The sequence below is a fragment of the Osmia lignaria genome, unplaced genomic scaffold, assembly GCF_051020975.1.
Source record: "Osmia lignaria lignaria isolate PbOS001 unplaced genomic scaffold, iyOsmLign1 scaffold0003, whole genome shotgun sequence".
Taxonomy (NCBI): Eukaryota; Metazoa; Arthropoda; class Insecta; order Hymenoptera; family Megachilidae; genus Osmia; species Osmia lignaria.
In genome coordinates, this window is record NW_027478160.1 from 6300200 (window position 1) to 6317013 (window position 16814).

Here is a 16814-nt window from a genome sequence, read left to right on the forward strand (position 1 = left end):
CCAGCTTAGCTGTGCAGAAGAAGAACAACAAGAAGAAGATATATCTCGAAATATGTCCGTCAGGCCCCTTACCATGAGATAAATCTGCAAATATCTCGGAAACGAAGCGAGCTATGGCAAAATGTTAAGAGACCTTTTTTGTAGAGAATTAAGTTTCCTACTTTTTATGTTCTATGATATTTTTTGATCAGATGCGTAGTTCTCGAGATATATCAAGATATTCAAAAGTTCCGAAGCCGCACCAACATAATAGAGATACAGAAACACCGTGGCCCCTTTCTTTGAGATAACTCTGCACTATTGCGAGCTGCAAATGCCACTTCCAGCTTAGCTGTGCAGAGGAAGAACAACAAGAAGAAGGAATATCTCGAAATATGTCCGTCACGCCAGTTCCTTTGAGCTGAATCTGCAAATATCTCGGAAACGAAGCGAGCTATGGCAAAATGTTAAGAGACGTTTTTTGTAGAGAATTATGTTTCCTACAATTTATGTTCTATGATATTTTTTGATCAGAAGCGTAGTTCTCGAGATATATCAAGATATTTAAAAGTTCCGAAGCCGCACCAACATAATAGGGATACAGAAACACCGTGGCCCCGTTCTTTGAGATAACTCTGCACTAGTGCGAGCCGCAAATGCCACTTCCAGCTTAGCTGTGCAGAACAAGAACAACAAGAAGAAGAAATATCTCGAAATATGTCCGTCAGGCCCCTTCCCTTGAGATAAATATGCAAATATCTCGGAAACGAAGCGAGGTATTGCAAAATGTTAAGAGACCTTTTTTGTAGAGAATTGAGTTTCCTACTTTTTATGTTCTATGATATTTTTTGATCAGATGCGTAGTTCTCGAGATATATCAAGATATTTAAAAGTTCCGAAGCCGCACCAACATAATAGAGATACAGAAACACCGTGGCCCCTTTCTTTCAGATAACTATGCACTATTGCGAGCTGCAAATGCCACTTCCAGCTTAGCTGTGCAGAAGAAGAACAACAAGAAGAAGAAATATCTCGAAATATGTCCGTCAGGCCCCTTACCTTGAGATAAATCTGCAAATATCTCGGAAACGAAGCGAGCTATGGCAAAATGTTAAGAGACCTTTTTTGTAGAGAATTAACTTTCCTACTTTTCGTCTTCTATGATATTTTCTGATCAGATGCGTAGTTCTCGAGATATATCAAGATATTTAAAAGTTCCGAAGCCGCACCAACATAATAGAGATACAGAAACACCGTGGCCCCTTTCTTTGAGATAACTCTGCACTATTGCGAGCTGCAAATGCCACTTTCAGCTTAGCTGTGCAGAAGAAGAACAACAAGAAGAAGAAATATCTCGAAATATGTCCGTCAGGCCCCTTCCCTTGAGATAAATCTGCAAATATCTCGGAAAAGAAGCGAGCTATGGCAAAATGTTAAGAGACCTTTTTTGTAGAGAATTAAGTTTCCTACTTTTTATGTTCTATGATATTTTTTGATCAGATGCGTAGTTCTCGAGATATATCAAGATATTCAAAAGTTCCGAAGCCGCACCAACATAATAGAGATACAGAAACACCGTGGCCCCTTTCTTTGAGATAACTCTGCACTATTGCGAGCTGCAAATGCCACTTCCAGCTTAGCTGTGCAGTGGAAGAACAACAAGAAGAAGAAATATCTCGAAATATGTCCGTCAGGCCAGTTCCTTTGAGTTGAATCTGCAAATATCTCGGAAACGAAGCGAGCTATGGCAAAATGTTAAGAGACGTTTTTTGTAGAGAATTATGTTTCCTACAATTTATGTTCTATGATATTTTTTGATCAGATGCGTAGTTCTCGAGATATATCAAGATATTTAAAAGTTCCGAAGCCGCACCAACATAATAGAGATACAGAAACACCGTGGCCCCTTTCTTTGAGATAACTCTGCACTACTGCGAGCTGCAAATGCCACTTCCAGCTTAGCTGTGCAGAGGAAGAACAACAAGAAGAAGGAATATCTCGAAATATGTCCGTCAGGCCAGTTCCTTTGAGCTGAATCTGCAAATATCTCGGAAACGAAGCGAGCTCTGGCAAAATGTTAAGAGACGTTTTTTGTAGAGAATTATGTTTCCTACAATTTATGTTCTATCATATTTTTTGATCAGAAGCGTAGTTTTCGAGATATATCGAGATATGTAAAAGTTCCGAAGACGCACCAACATAATAGAGATACAGAAACACCGTGGCCCCTTTCTTTGAGATAACTGTGCACCAGTGCGAGCCGCAAATGCCACTTCCAGCTTAGCTGTGCAGAAGAAGAACAACAAGAAGAAGAAGTATCTCGAAATATGTCCGTCAGGCCCCTTCCCTTGAGATATATCTGCAAATATCTCGGAAACGAAGCGAGCTATGGCAAAATGTTAAGAGACCGTTTTTGTAGAGAATTATGTTTCCTACTTTTTATGTTCTATGATATTTTTTGATGAGACGCGTAGTTCTCGAGATATATCAAGATATTTAAAAGTTCCGAAGCCGCACCAACACAATAGAGATACAGAAACACCGTGGCCCCTTTCTTTGAGATAACTCTGCACTAGTGCGAGCCGCAAATGCCACTTCCAGCTTAGCTGTGCAGAAGAAGAACAACAAGAAGAAGAAATATCTCGAAATATGTCCGTCAGACCCCTTCCCTTGAGATGAATCTGCAAATATCTCGGAAACGAAGCGAGCTATGGCAAAATGTTAAGAGACCTTTTTTGTAGAGAATTAAGTTTCCTACTTTTTATGTTCTATGATATTTTTTGATCAGATGCGTAGTTCTCGAGATATATCAAGATATTTAAAAGTTCCGAAGCCGCACCAACATAATAGAGGTACAGAAACACCGTGGCCTCTTTCTTTGAGATAACTCTGCACTAGTGCGAGCCGCAAATGCCACTTCCAGCTTAGCTGTGCAGAAGAAGAACAACAAGAAGAAGAAATATCTCGAAATATGTCCGTCAGGCCCCTTCCCTTGAGATATATCTGCAAATATCTCGGAAACGAAGCGAGCTATGGCAAAATGTTAAGAGACCTTTTTTGTAGAGAATTAAGTTTCCTACTTTTTATGATCTATGATATTTTTTGATCAGATGCGTAGTTCTCGAGATATATCAAGATATTTAAAAGTTCCGAAGCCGCACCAACATAATAGGGATACAGAAACACCGTGGCCCCTTTCTTTGAGATAACTCTGCACTAGTGTGAGCCGCAAATGCCACTTCCAGCTTAGCTGTGCAGAAGAAGAACAACAAGAAGAAGAAATATCTCGAAATATGTCCGTCAGGCCCCTTCCCTTGAGATAAATCTGCAAATATCTCGGAAACGAAGCGAGCTATCGCAAAATGTTAAGAGACCTTTTTTGTAGAGAATTATGTTTCCTACAATTTATGTTCTATGATATTTTTTGATCAGAAGCGTAGTTTTCGAGATATATCGAGATATTTAAAAGTTCCGAAGCCGCACCAACATAATAGAGATACAGAAACACCGTGGCCCCTTTCTTTGAGATAACTCTGCACTAGTGCGAGCTGCAAATGCCACTTCCAGCTTAGCTGTGCAGAAGAAGAACAACAAGAAGAAGAAATATCTCGAAATATGTCCGTCAGGCCCCTTCCCTTGAGATAAATCTGCAAAAATCTCGGAAACGAAGCGAGCTATGGCAAAATGTTAAGAGACCTTTTTTGTAGAGAATTATGTTTCCTACAATTTCTGTTCTATGATATTTTTTGATCAGAAGCGTAGTTTTCGAGATATATCGAGATATTTAAAAGTTCCGAAGCCGCACCAACATAATAGAGATACAGAAACACCGTGGCCCATTTCGGTGAGATAACTCTGCACTAGTGCGAGCTGCAAATGCCACTTCCAGCTTAGCTGTGCAGAAGAGGAACAACAAGAAGAAGAAATATCTCGAAATATGTCCGTCAGGCCCCTTCCCTTGAGATAAATCTGCAAATATCTCGGAAACGAAGCGAGCTATGGCAAAATGTTAAGAGACCTTTTTTGTAGAGAATTAAGTTTCCTACTATTTATGTTCTATGATATTTTTTGATCAGATGCGTAGTTCTCGAGATATATCAAGATATTTAAAAGTTCCGAAGCCGCACCAACATAATAGAGATACAGAAACACCGTGGCCCCTTTCTTTGAGATAACTCTGCACTATTGCGAGCTGCAAATGCCACTTCCAGCTTAGCTGTGCAGAGGAAGAACAACAAGAAGAAGAAATATCTCGAAATATGTCCGTCAGGCCAGTTCCTTTGAGCTGAATCTGCAAATATCTCGGAAACGAAGCGAGCTATGGCAAAATGTTAAGAGACGTTTTTTGTAGAGAATTATGTTTCCTACAATTTATGTTCTATGATATTTTTTGATCAGAAGCGTAGTTTTCGAGATATATCGAGATATTTAATAGTTCCGAAGACGCACCAACATAATAGAGATACAGAAACACCGTGGCCCCTTTCTTTGAGATAACTGTGCACTAGTGCGAGCCGCAAATGCCACTTCCAGCTTAGCTGTGCAGAAGAAGAACAACAAGAAGAAGAAATATCTCGAAATATGTCCGTCAGGCCCCTTCCCTTGAGATATATCTGCAAATATCTCGGAAACGAAGCGAGCTATGGCGAAATGTTAAGAGACCTTTTTTGTAGAGAATTAAGTTTCCTACTTTTTATCTTCTATGATATTTTTTTATCAGATGCGTAGTTCTCGAGATATATCAAGATATTTAAAAGTTCCGAAGCCGCACCAACATAATAGAGATACAGAAACACCGTGGCCCCTCTCTTTGAGATAACTCTGCACTATTGCGAGCTGCAAATGCCACTTCCAGCTTAGCTGTGCAGAAGAAGAACAGCAAGAAGAAGAAATATCTCGAAATATGTCCGTCAGGCCCCTTCCCTTGAGATAAATCTGCAAATATCTCGGAAACGAAGCGAGCTATGGCAAAATGTTTAGAGACCTTTCTTGTAGAGAATTAAGTTTCCTACTTTTTATGTGGTATGATATTTTTTGATCAGATGCGTAGTTCTCGAGATATATCAAGATATTTAAAAGTTCCGAAGCCGCACCAACATAATAGAGATACAGAAACACCGTGGCCCCTTTCTTTGAGATAACTCTGCACTAGTGCGAGCTGCAAATGCCACTTCCAGCTTAGCTGTGCAGAAGAAGAACAACAAGAAGAAGAAATATCTCGAAATATGTCCGTCAGGCCCCTTCCCTTGAGATAAATCTGCAAATATCTCGGAAACGAAGCGAGCTATGGCAAAATGTTAAGAGACCTTTTTTGTAGAGAATTATGTTTCCTACAATTTATGTTCTATGATATTTTTTGATCAGAAGCGTAGTTTTCGAGATATATCGAGATATTTAAAAGTTCCGAAGCCGCACCAACATAATAGAGATACAGAAACACCGTGGCCCCTTTCTTTGAGATAACTCTGCACTAGTGCGAGCCGCAAATGCCACTTCCAGCTTAGCTGTGCAGAAGAAGAACAACAAGAAGAAGAAATATCTCGAAATATGTCCGTCAGGCCCCTTCCCTTGAGATAAATATGCAAATATCTCGGAAACGAAGCGAGCTATGGCAAAATGTTGAGAGACCTTTTTTCTAGAGAATTAAGTTTCCTACTTTTTATGTTCTATGACATTTTTTGATCAGATGCGTAGTTCTCGAGATATATCAAGATATTTAAAAGTTCCGAAGCCGCACCAACATAATAGAGATACAGAAACACCGTGGCCCCTTTCTTTAAGATAACTCTGCACTATTGCGAGCTGCAAATGCCACTTCCAGCTTAGCTGTGCAGAGGAAGAACAACAAGAAGAAGAAATATCTCGAAATATGTCCGTCAGGCCAGTTCCTTTGAGCTGAATCTGCAAATATCTCGGAAACGAAGCGAGCTATGGCAAAATGTTAAGAGACGTTTTTTGTAGAGAATTATGTTTCTTACAATTTATGTTCTATCATATTTTTTGATCAGAAGCGTAGTTTTCGAGATATATCGAGATATTTAAAAGTTCCGAAGACGCACCAACATAATAGAGATACAGAAACACCGTGGCCCCTTTCTTTGAGATAACTGTGCACCAGTGCGAGCCGCAAATGCCACTTCCAGCTTAGCTGTGCAGAACAAGAACAACAAGAAGAAGAAATATCTCGAAATATGTCCGTCAGGCCCCTTCCCTTGAGATATATCTGCAAATATGTCGGAAACGAAGCGAGCTATGGCAAAATGTTAAGAGACGTTTTTTGTAGAGAATTATGTTTCCTACAATTTATGTTCTATCATATTGTTTGATCAGAAGCGTAGTTTTCGAGATATATCGAGATATTTAAAAGTTCCGAAGACGCACCAACATAATAGAGATACAGAAACACCGTGGCCCCTTTCTTTGAGATAACTGTGCACCAGTGCGAGCCGCAAATGCCACTTCCAGCTTAGCTGTGCAGAAGAAGAACAACAAGAAGAAGAAATATCTCGAAATATGTCCGTCAGGCCCCTTCCCTTGAGATATATCTGCAAATATCTCGGAAACGAAGCGAGCGATGGCAAAATGTTAAGAGACCGTTTTTGTAGAGAATTATGTTTCCTACTTTTTATGTTCTATGATATTTTTTGATCAGACGCGTAGTTCTCGAGATATATCAAGATATTTAAAAGTTCCGAAGCCGCACCAACATAATAGAGATACAGAAACACCGTGGCCCCTTTCTTTGAGATAACTCTGCACTAGTGCGAGCCGCAAATGCCACTTCCAGCTTAGCTGTGCAGAAGAAGAACAACAAGAAGAAGAAATATCTCGAAATATGTCCGTCAGGCCCCTTCCCTTGAGATAAATCTGCAAATATCTCGGAAACGAAGCGAGCTATGGCAAAATGTTAAGAGACCTTTTTTGTAGAGAATTAAGTTTCCTACTTTTTATGTTCTATGATATTTTTTGATCAGATGCGTAGTTCTCGAGATATATCAAGATATTTAAAAGTTCCGAAGCCGCACCAACATAATAGGGATACAGAAACACCGTGGCCCCTTTCTTTGAGATAACTCTGCACTAATGTGAGCCGCAAATGCCACTTCCAGCTTAGCTGTGCAGAAGAAGAACAACAAGAAGAAGAAATATCTCGAAATATGTCCGTCAGGCCCCTTCCCTTGAGATAAATCTGCAAATATCTCGGAAACGAAGAGAGCTATGGCAAAATGTTAAGAGACCTTTTTTGTAGAGAATTAGGTTTCCTACTTTTTATGTTCTATGATATTTTTTGATCAGATGCGTAGTTTTCGAGATATATCGAGATATTTAAAAGTTCCGAAGCCGCACCAACATAATAGAGATACAGAAACACCGTGGCCCCTTTCTTTGAGATAACTCTGCACTAGTGCGAGCTGCAAATGCCACTTCCAGCTTAGCTGTGCAGAAGAAGAACAACAAGAAGAAGAAATATCTCGAAATATGTCCGTCAGGCCCCTTCCCTTGAGATAAATCTGCAAATATCTCGGAAACGAAGCGAGCTATGGCAAAATGTTTAGAGACCTTTCTTGTAGAGAATTAAGTTTCCTACTTTTTATGTGGTATGATATTTTTTGATCAGATGCGTAGTTCTCGAGATATATCAAGATATTTAAAAGTTCCGAAGCGGCACCAACATAATAGAGATACAGAAACACCGTGGCCCCTTTCTTTGGGATAACTCTGCACTATTGCGAGCTGCAAATGCCACTTCCAGCTTAGCTGTGCAGAACAAGAACAACAAGAAGAAGAAATATCTCGAAATATGTCCGTCAGGCCACTTCCCTTGAGATAAATCTGCAAATATCTCGGAAACGAAGCGAGCTATGGCAAAATGTTAAGAGACCTTTTTTGTAGAGAATTAAGTTTCCTACTTTTTATGTTCGATGATATTTTTTGATCAGATGCGTAGTTCTCGAGATATATCAAGATATTTAAAAGTTCCGAAGCCGCACCAACATAATAGAGATACAGAAACACCGTGGCCCCTTTCTTTGAGATAACTCTGCACTAGTGCGAGCCGCAAATGCCACTTCCAGCTTAGCTGTGCAGAAGAAGAACAACAAGAAGAAGAAATATCTCGAAATATGTCCGTCAGGCCCCTTCCCTTGAGATATATCTGCAAATATCTCGGAAACGAAGCGAGCTATGGCGAAATGTTAAGAGACCTTTTTTGTAGAGAATTAAGTTTCCTACTTTTTATCTTCTATGATATTTTTTTATCAGATGCGTAGTTCTCGAGATATATCAAGATATTTAAAAGTTCCGAAGCCGCACCAACATAATAGAGATACAGAAACACCGTGGCCCCTCTCTTTGAGATAACTCTGCACTATTGCGAGCTGCAAATGCCACTTCCAGCTTAGCTGTGCAGAAGAAGAACAACAAGAAGAAGAAATATCTCGAAATATGTCCGTCAGGCCCCTTCCCTTGAGATAAATCTGCAAATATCTCGGAAACGAAGCGAGCTATGGCAAAATGTTAAGAGACCTTTTTTGTAGAGAATTAAGTTTCCTACTTTTTATGTTCTATGATATTTTTTGATCAGATGCGTAGTTCTCGAGATATATCAAGATATTTAAAAGTTCCGAAGCCGCACCAACATAATAGGGATACAGAAACACCGTGGCCCCTTTCTTTGAGATAACTCTGCACTAGTGTTAGCCGCAAATGCCACTTCCAGCTTAGCTGTGCAGAAGAAGAACAACAAGAAGAAGAAATATCTCGAAATATGTCCGTCAGGCCCCTTCCCTTGAGATAAATCTGCAAATATCTCGGAAACGAAGCGAGCTATCGCAAAATGTTAAGAGACCTTTTTTGTAGAGAATTATGTTTCCTACAATTTATGTTCTATGATATTTTTTGATCAGAAGCGTAGTTTTCGAGATATATCGAGATATTTAAAAGTTCCGAAGCCGCACCAACATAATAGAGATACAGAAACACCGTGGCCCATTTCGGTGAGATAACTCTGCACTAGTGCGAGCTGCAAATGCCACTTCCAGCTTAGCTGTGCAGAAGAAGAACAACAAGAAGAAGAAATATCTCGAAATATGTCCGTCAGGCCCCTTCCCTTGAGATAAATCTGCAAATATCTCGGAAACGAAGCGAGCTATGGCAAAATGTTAAGAGACCTTTTTTGTAGAGAATTAAGTTTCCTACTTTTTATGTTCTATGATATTTTTTGATCAGATGCGTAGTTCTCGAGATATATCAAGATATTTAAAGGTTCCGAAGCCGCACCAACATAATAGAGATACAGAAACACCGTGGCCCCTCTCTTTGAGATAACTCTGCACTATTGCGAGCTGCAAATGCCACTTCCAGCTTAGCTGTGCAGAAGAAGAACAACAAGAAGAAGAAATATCTCGAAATATGTCCGTCAGGCCCCTTCCCTTGAGATAAATCTGCAAATATCTCGGAAACGAAGCGAGCTATGGCAAAATGTTTAGAGACCTTTCTTGTAGAGAATTAAGTTTCCTACTTTTTATGTGGTATGATATTTTTTGATCAGATGCGTAGTTCTCGAGATATATCAAGATATTTAAAAGTTCCGAAGCCGCACCAACATAATAGAGATACAGAAACACCGTGGCTCCTTTCTTTGGGATAACTCTGCACTATTGCGAGCTGCAAATGCCACTTCCAGCTTAGCTGTGCAGAACAAGAACAACAAGAAGAAGAAATATCTCGAAATATGTCCGTCAGGCCACATCCCTTGAGATAAATCTGCAAATATCTCGGAAACGAAGCGAGCTATGGCAAAATGTTAAGAGACCTTTTTTGTAGAGAATTAAGTTTCCTACTTTTTATGTTCGATGATATTTTTTGATCAGATGCGTAGTTCTCGAGATATATCAAGATATTTAAAAGTTCCGAAGCCGCACCAACATAATAGAGATACAGAAACACCGTGGCCCCTTTCTTTGAGATAACTCTGCACTAGTGCGAGCCGCAAATGCCACTTCCAGCTTAGCTGTGCAGAAGAAGAACAACAAGAAGAAGAAATATCTCGAAATATGTCCGTCAGGCCCCTTCCCTTGAGATAAATCTGCAAATATCTCGGAAACGAAGCGAGCTATGGCAAAATGTTAAGAGTCCTTTTTTGTAGAGAATTAAGTTTCCTACTTTTTATGTTCTATGATATTTTTTGATCAGATGCGTAGTTCTCGAGATATATCAAGATATTTAAAAGTTCCGAAGCCGCACCAACATAATAGGGATACAGAAACACCGTGGCCCCTTTCTTTGAGATAACTCTGCACTAGTGTTAGCCGCAAATGCCACTTCCAGCTTAGCTGTGCAGAAGAAGAACAACAAGAAGAAGAAATATCTCGAAATATGTCCGTCAGGCCCCTTCCCTTGAGATAAATCTGCAAATATCTCGGAAACGAAGCGAGCTATCGCAAAATGTTAAGAGACCTTTTTTGTAGAGAATTATGTTTCCTACAATTTATGTTCTATGATATTTTTTGATCAGAAGCGTAGTTTTCGAGATATATCGAGATATTTAAAAGTTCCGAAGCCGCACCAACATAATAGAGATACAGAAACACCGTGGCCCCTTTCTTTGAGATAACTCTGCACTAGTGCGAGCCGCAAATGCCACTTCCAGCTTAGCTGTGCAGAAGAAGAACAACAAGAAGAAGAAATATCTCGAAATATGTCCGTCAGGCCCCTTCCCTTGAGATAAATATGCAAATATCTCGGAAACGAAGCGAGCTATGGCAAAATGTTGAGAGACCTTTTTTCTAGAGAATTAAGTTTCCTACTTTTTATGTTCTATGACATTTTTTGATCAGATGCGTAGTTCTCGAGATATATCAAGATATTTAAAAGTTCCGAAGCCGCACCAACATAATAGAGATACAGAAACACCGTGGCCCCTTTCTTTAAGATAACTCTGCACTATTGCGAGCTGCAAATGCCACTTCCAGCTTAGCTGTGCAGAGGAAGAACAACAAGAAGAAGAAATATCTCGAAATATGTCCGTCAGGCCAGTTCCTTTGAGCTGAATCTGCAAATATCTCGGAAACGAAGCGAGCTATGGCAAAATGTTAAGAGACGTTTTTTGTAGAGAATTATGTTTCTTACAATTTATGTTCTATCATATTTTTTGATCAGAAGCGTAGTTTTCGAGATATATCGAGATATTTAAAAGTTCCGAAGACGCACCAACATAATAGAGATACAGAAACACCGTGGCCCCTTTCTTTGAGATAACTGTGCACCAGTGCGAGCCGCACATGCCACTTCCAGCTTAGCTGTGCAGAACAAGAACAACAAGAAGAAGAAATATCTCGAAATATGTCCGTCAGGCCCCTTCCCTTGAGATATATCTGCAAATATCTCGGAAACGAAGCGAGCTATGGCAAAATGTTAAGAGACGTTTTTTGTAGAGAATTATGTTTCCTACAATTTATGTTCTATCATATTGTTTGATCAGAAGCGTAGTTTTCGAGATATATCGAGATATTTAAAAGTTCCGAAGACGCACCAACATAATAGAGATACAGAAACACCGTGGCCCCTTTCTTTGAGATAACTGTGCACCAGTGCGAGCCGCAAATGCCACTTCCAGCTTAGCTGTGCAGAAGAAGAACAACAAGAAGAAGAAATATCTCGAAATATGTCCGTCAGGCCCCTTCCCTTGAGATATATCTGCAAATATCTCGGAAACGAAGCGAGCGATGGCAAAATGTTAAGAGACCGTTTTTGTAGAGAATTATGTTTCCTACTTTTTATGTTCTATGATATTTTTTGATCAGACGCGTAGTTCTCGAGATATATCAAGATATTTAAAAGTTCCGAAGCCGCACCAACATAATAGAGATACAGAAACACCGTGGCCCCTTTCTTTGAGATAACTCTGCACTAGTGCGAGCCGCAAATGCCACTTCCAGCTTAGCTGTGCAGAAGAAGAACAACAAGAAGAAGAAATATCTCGAAATATGTCCGTCAGGCCCCTTCCCTTGAGATAAATCTGCAAATATCTCGGAAACGAAGCGAGCTATGGCAAAATGTTAAGAGACCTTTTTTGTAGAGAATTAAGTTTCCTACTTTTTATGTTCTATGATATTTTTTGATCAGATGCGTAGTTCTCGAGATATATCAAGATATTTAAAAGTTCCGAAGCCGCACCAACATAATAGGGATACAGAAACACCGTGGCCCCTTTCTTTGAGATAACTCTGCACTAATGTGAGCCGCAAATGCCACTTCCAGCTTAGCTGTGCAGAAGAAGAACAACAAGAAGAAGAAATATCTCGAAATATGTCCGTCAGGCCCCTTCCCTTGAGATAAATCTGCAAATATCTCGGAAACGAAGAGAGCTATGGCAAAATGTTAAGAGACCTTTTTTGTAGAGAATTAGGTTTCCTACTTTTTATGTTCTATGATATTTTTTGATCAGATGCGTAGTTTTCGAGATATATCGAGATATTTAAAAGTTCCGAAGCCGCACCAACATAATAGAGATACAGAAACACCGTGGCCCCTTTCTTTGAGATAACTCTGCACTAGTGCGAGCTGCAAATGCCACTTCCAGCTTAGCTGTGCAGAACAAGAACAACAAGAAGAAGAAATATCTCGAAATATGTCCGTCAGGCCACTTCCCTTGAGATAAATCTGCAAATATCTCGGAAACGAAGCGAGCTATGGCAAAATGTTAAGAGACCTTTTTTGTAGAGAATTAAGTTTCCTACTTTTTATGTTCGATGATATTTTTTGATCAGATGCGTAGTTCTCGAGATATATCAAGATATTTAAAAGTTCCGAAGCCGCACCAACATAATAGAGATACAGAAACACCGTGGCCCCTTTCTTTGAGATAACTCTGCACTAGTGCGAGCCGCAAATGCCACTTCCAGCTTAGCTGTGCAGAAGAAGAACAACAAGAAGAAGAAATATCTCGAAATATGTCCGTCAGGCCCCTTCCCTTGAGATATATCTGCAAATATCTCGGAAACGAAGCGAGCTATGGCGAAATGTTAAGAGACCTTTTTTGTAGAGAATTAAGTTTCCTACTTTTTATCTTCTATGATATTTTTTTATCAGATGCGTAGTTCTCGAGATATATCAAGATATTTAAAAGTTCCGAAGCCGCACCAACATAATAGAGATACAGAAACACCGTGGCCCCTCTCTTTGAGATAACTCTGCACTATTGCGAGCTGCAAATGCCACTTCCAGCTTAGCTGTGCAGAAGAAGAACAACAAGAAGAAGAAATATCTCGAAATATGTCCGTCAGGCCCCTTCCCTTGAGATAAATCTGCAAATATCTCGGAAACGAAGCGAGCTATGGCAAAATGTTAAGAGACCTTTTTTGTAGAGAATTAAGTTTCCTACTTTTTATGTTCTATGATATTTTTTGATCAGATGCGTAGTTCTCGAGATATATCAAGATATTTAAAAGTTCCGAAGCCGCACCAACATAATAGGGATACAGAAACACCGTGGCCCCTTTCTTTGAGATAACTCTGCACTAGTGTTAGCCGCAAATGCCACTTCCAGCTTAGCTGTGCAGAAGAAGAACAACAAGAAGAAGAAATATCTCGAAATATGTCCGTCAGGCCCCTTCCCTTGAGATAAATCTGCAAATATCTCGGAAACGAAGCGAGCTATCGCAAAATGTTAAGAGACCTTTTTTGTAGAGAATTATGTTTCCTACAATTCATGTTCTATGATATTTTTTGATCAGAAGCGTAGTTTTCGAGATATATCGAGATATTTAAAAGTTCCGAAGCCGCACCAACATAATAGAGATACAGAAACACCGTGGCCCATTTCGGTGAGATAACTCTGCACTAGTGCGAGCTGCAAATGCCACTTCCAGCTTAGCTGTGCAGAAGAAGAACAACAAGAAGAAGAAATATCTCGAAATATGTCCGTCAGGCCCCTTCCCTTGAGATAAATCTGCAAATATCTCGGAAACGAAGCGAGCTATGGCAAAATGTTAAGAGACCTTTTTTGTAGAGAATTAAGTTTCCTACTTTTTATGTTATATGATATTTTTTGATCAGATGCGTAGTTCTCGAGATATATCAAGATATTTAAAGGTTCCGAAGCCGCACCAACATAATAGAGATACAGAAACACCGTGGCCCCTCTCTTTGAGATAACTCTGCACTATTGCGAGCTGCAAATGCCACTTCCAGCTTAGCTGTGCAGAAGAAGAACAACAAGAAGAAGAAATATCTCGAAATATGTCCGTCAGGCCCCTTCCCTTGAGATAAATCTGCAAATATCTCGGAAACGAAGCGAGCTATGGCAAAATGTTTAGAGACCTTTCTTGTAGAGAATTAAGTTTCCTACTTTTTATGTGGTATGATATTTTTTGATCAGATGCGTAGTTCTCGAGATATATCAAGATATTTAAAAGTTCCGAAGCCGCACCAACATAATAGAGATACAGAAACACCGTGGCCCCTTTCTTTGGGATAACTCTGCACTATTGCGAGCTGCAAATGCCACTTCCAGCTTAGCTGTGCAGAACAAGAACAACAAGAAGAAGAAATATCTCGAAATATGTCCGTCAGGCCACATCCCTTGAGATAAATCTGCAAATATCTCGGAAACGAAGCGAGCTATGGCAAAATGTTAAGAGACCTTTTTTGTAGAGAATTAAGTTTCCTACTTTTTATGTTCGATGATATTTTTTGATCAGATGCGTAGTTCTCGAGATATATCAAGATATTTAAAAGTTCCGAAGCCGCACCAACATAATAGAGATACAGAAACACCGTGGCCCCTTTCTTTGAGATAACTCTGCACTAGTGCGAGCCGCAAATGCCACTTCCAGCTTAGCTGTGCAGAAGAAGAACAACAAGAAGAAGAAATATCTCGAAATATGTCCGTCAGGCCCCTTCCCTTGAGATAAATCTGCAAATATCTCGGAAACGAAGCGAGCTATGGCAAAATGTTAAGAGTCCTTTTTTGTAGAGAATTAAGTTTCCTACTTTTTATGTTCTATGATATTTTTTGATCAGATGCGTAGTTCTCGAGATATATCAAGATATTTAAAAGTTCCGAAGCCGCACCAACATAATAGGGATACAGAAACACCGTGGCCCCTTTCTTTGAGATAACTCTGCACTAGTGTTAGCCGCAAATGCCACTTCCAGCTTAGCTGTGCAGAAGAAGAACAACAAGAAGAAGAAATATCTCGAAATATGTCCGTCAGGCCCCTTCCCTTGAGATAAATCTGCAAATATCTCGGAAACGAAGCGAGCTATCGCAAAATGTTAAGAGACCTTTTTTGTAGAGAATTATGTTTCCTACAATTTATGTTCTATGATATTTTTTGATCAGAAGCGTAGTTTTCGAGATATATCGAGATATTTAAAAGTTCCGAAGCCGCACCAACATAATAGAGATACAGAAACACCGTGGCCCATTTCGGTGAGATAACTCTGCACTAGTGCGAGCTGCAAATGCCACTTCCAGCTTAGCTGTGCAGAAGAAGAACAACAAGAAGAAGAAATATCTCGAAATATGTCCGTCAGGCCCCTTCCCTTGAGATAAATCTGCAAATATCTCGGAAACGAAGCGAGCTATGGCAAAATGTTAAGAGACCTTTTTTGTAGAGAATTAAGTTTCCTACTTTTTATGTTCTATGATATTTTTTGATCAGATGCGTAGTTCTCGAGATATATCAAGATATTTAAAAGTTCCGAAGCCGCACCAACATAATAGAGATACAGAAACACCGTGGCCCCTTTCTTTGAGATAACTCTGCACTATTGCGAGCTGCAAATGCCACTTCCAGCTTAGCTGTGCAGAGGAAGAACAACAAGAAGAAGAAATATCTCGAAATATGTCCGTCAGGCCAGTTCCTTTGAGCTGAATCTACAAATATCTCGGAAACGAAGCGAGCTATGGCAAAATGTTAAGAGACGTTTTTTGTAGAGAATTATGTTTCCTACAATTTATGTTCTATGATATTTTTTGATCAGAAGCGTAGTTTTCGAGATATATCGAGATATTTAATAGTTCCGAAGACGCACCAACATAATAGAGATACAGAAACACCGTGGCCCCTTTCTTTGAGATAACTGTGCACTAGTGCGAGCCGCAAATGCCACTTCCAGCTTAGCTGTGCAGAAGAAGAACAACAAGAAGAAGAAATATCTCGAAATATGTCCGTCAGGCCCCTTCCCTTGAGATATATCTGCAAATATCTCGGAAACGAAGCGAGCTATGGCAAAATGTTAAGAGACCGTTTTTGTAGAGAATTATGTTTCCTACTTTTTATGTTGTATGATATTTTTTGATCAGACGCGTAGTTCTCGAGATATATCAAGATATTTAAAAGTTCCGAAGCCGCACCAACATAATAGAGATACAGAAACACCGTGGCCCCTTTCTTTGAGATAACTCTGCACTAGTGCGAGCCGCAAATGCCACATCCAGCTTAGCTGTGCAGAAGAAGAACAACAAGAACAAGAAATATCTCGAAATATGTCCGTCAGGCCCCTTCCCTTGAGATAAATCTGCAAATATCTCGGAAACGAAGCGAGCTATCGCAAAATGTTAAGAGACCTTTTTTGTAGAGAATTATGTTTCCTACAATTTATGTTCTATGATATTTTTTGATCAGAAGCGTAGTTTTCGAGATATATCGAGATATTTAAAAGTTCCGAAACCGCACCAACATAATAGAGATACAGAAACACCGTGGCCCATTTCGGTGAGATAACTCTGCACTGGTGCGAGCTGCAAATGCCACTTCCAGCTTAGCTGTGCAGAAGAAGAACAACAAGAAGAAGAAATATCTCGAAATATGTCCGTCAGGCCCCTT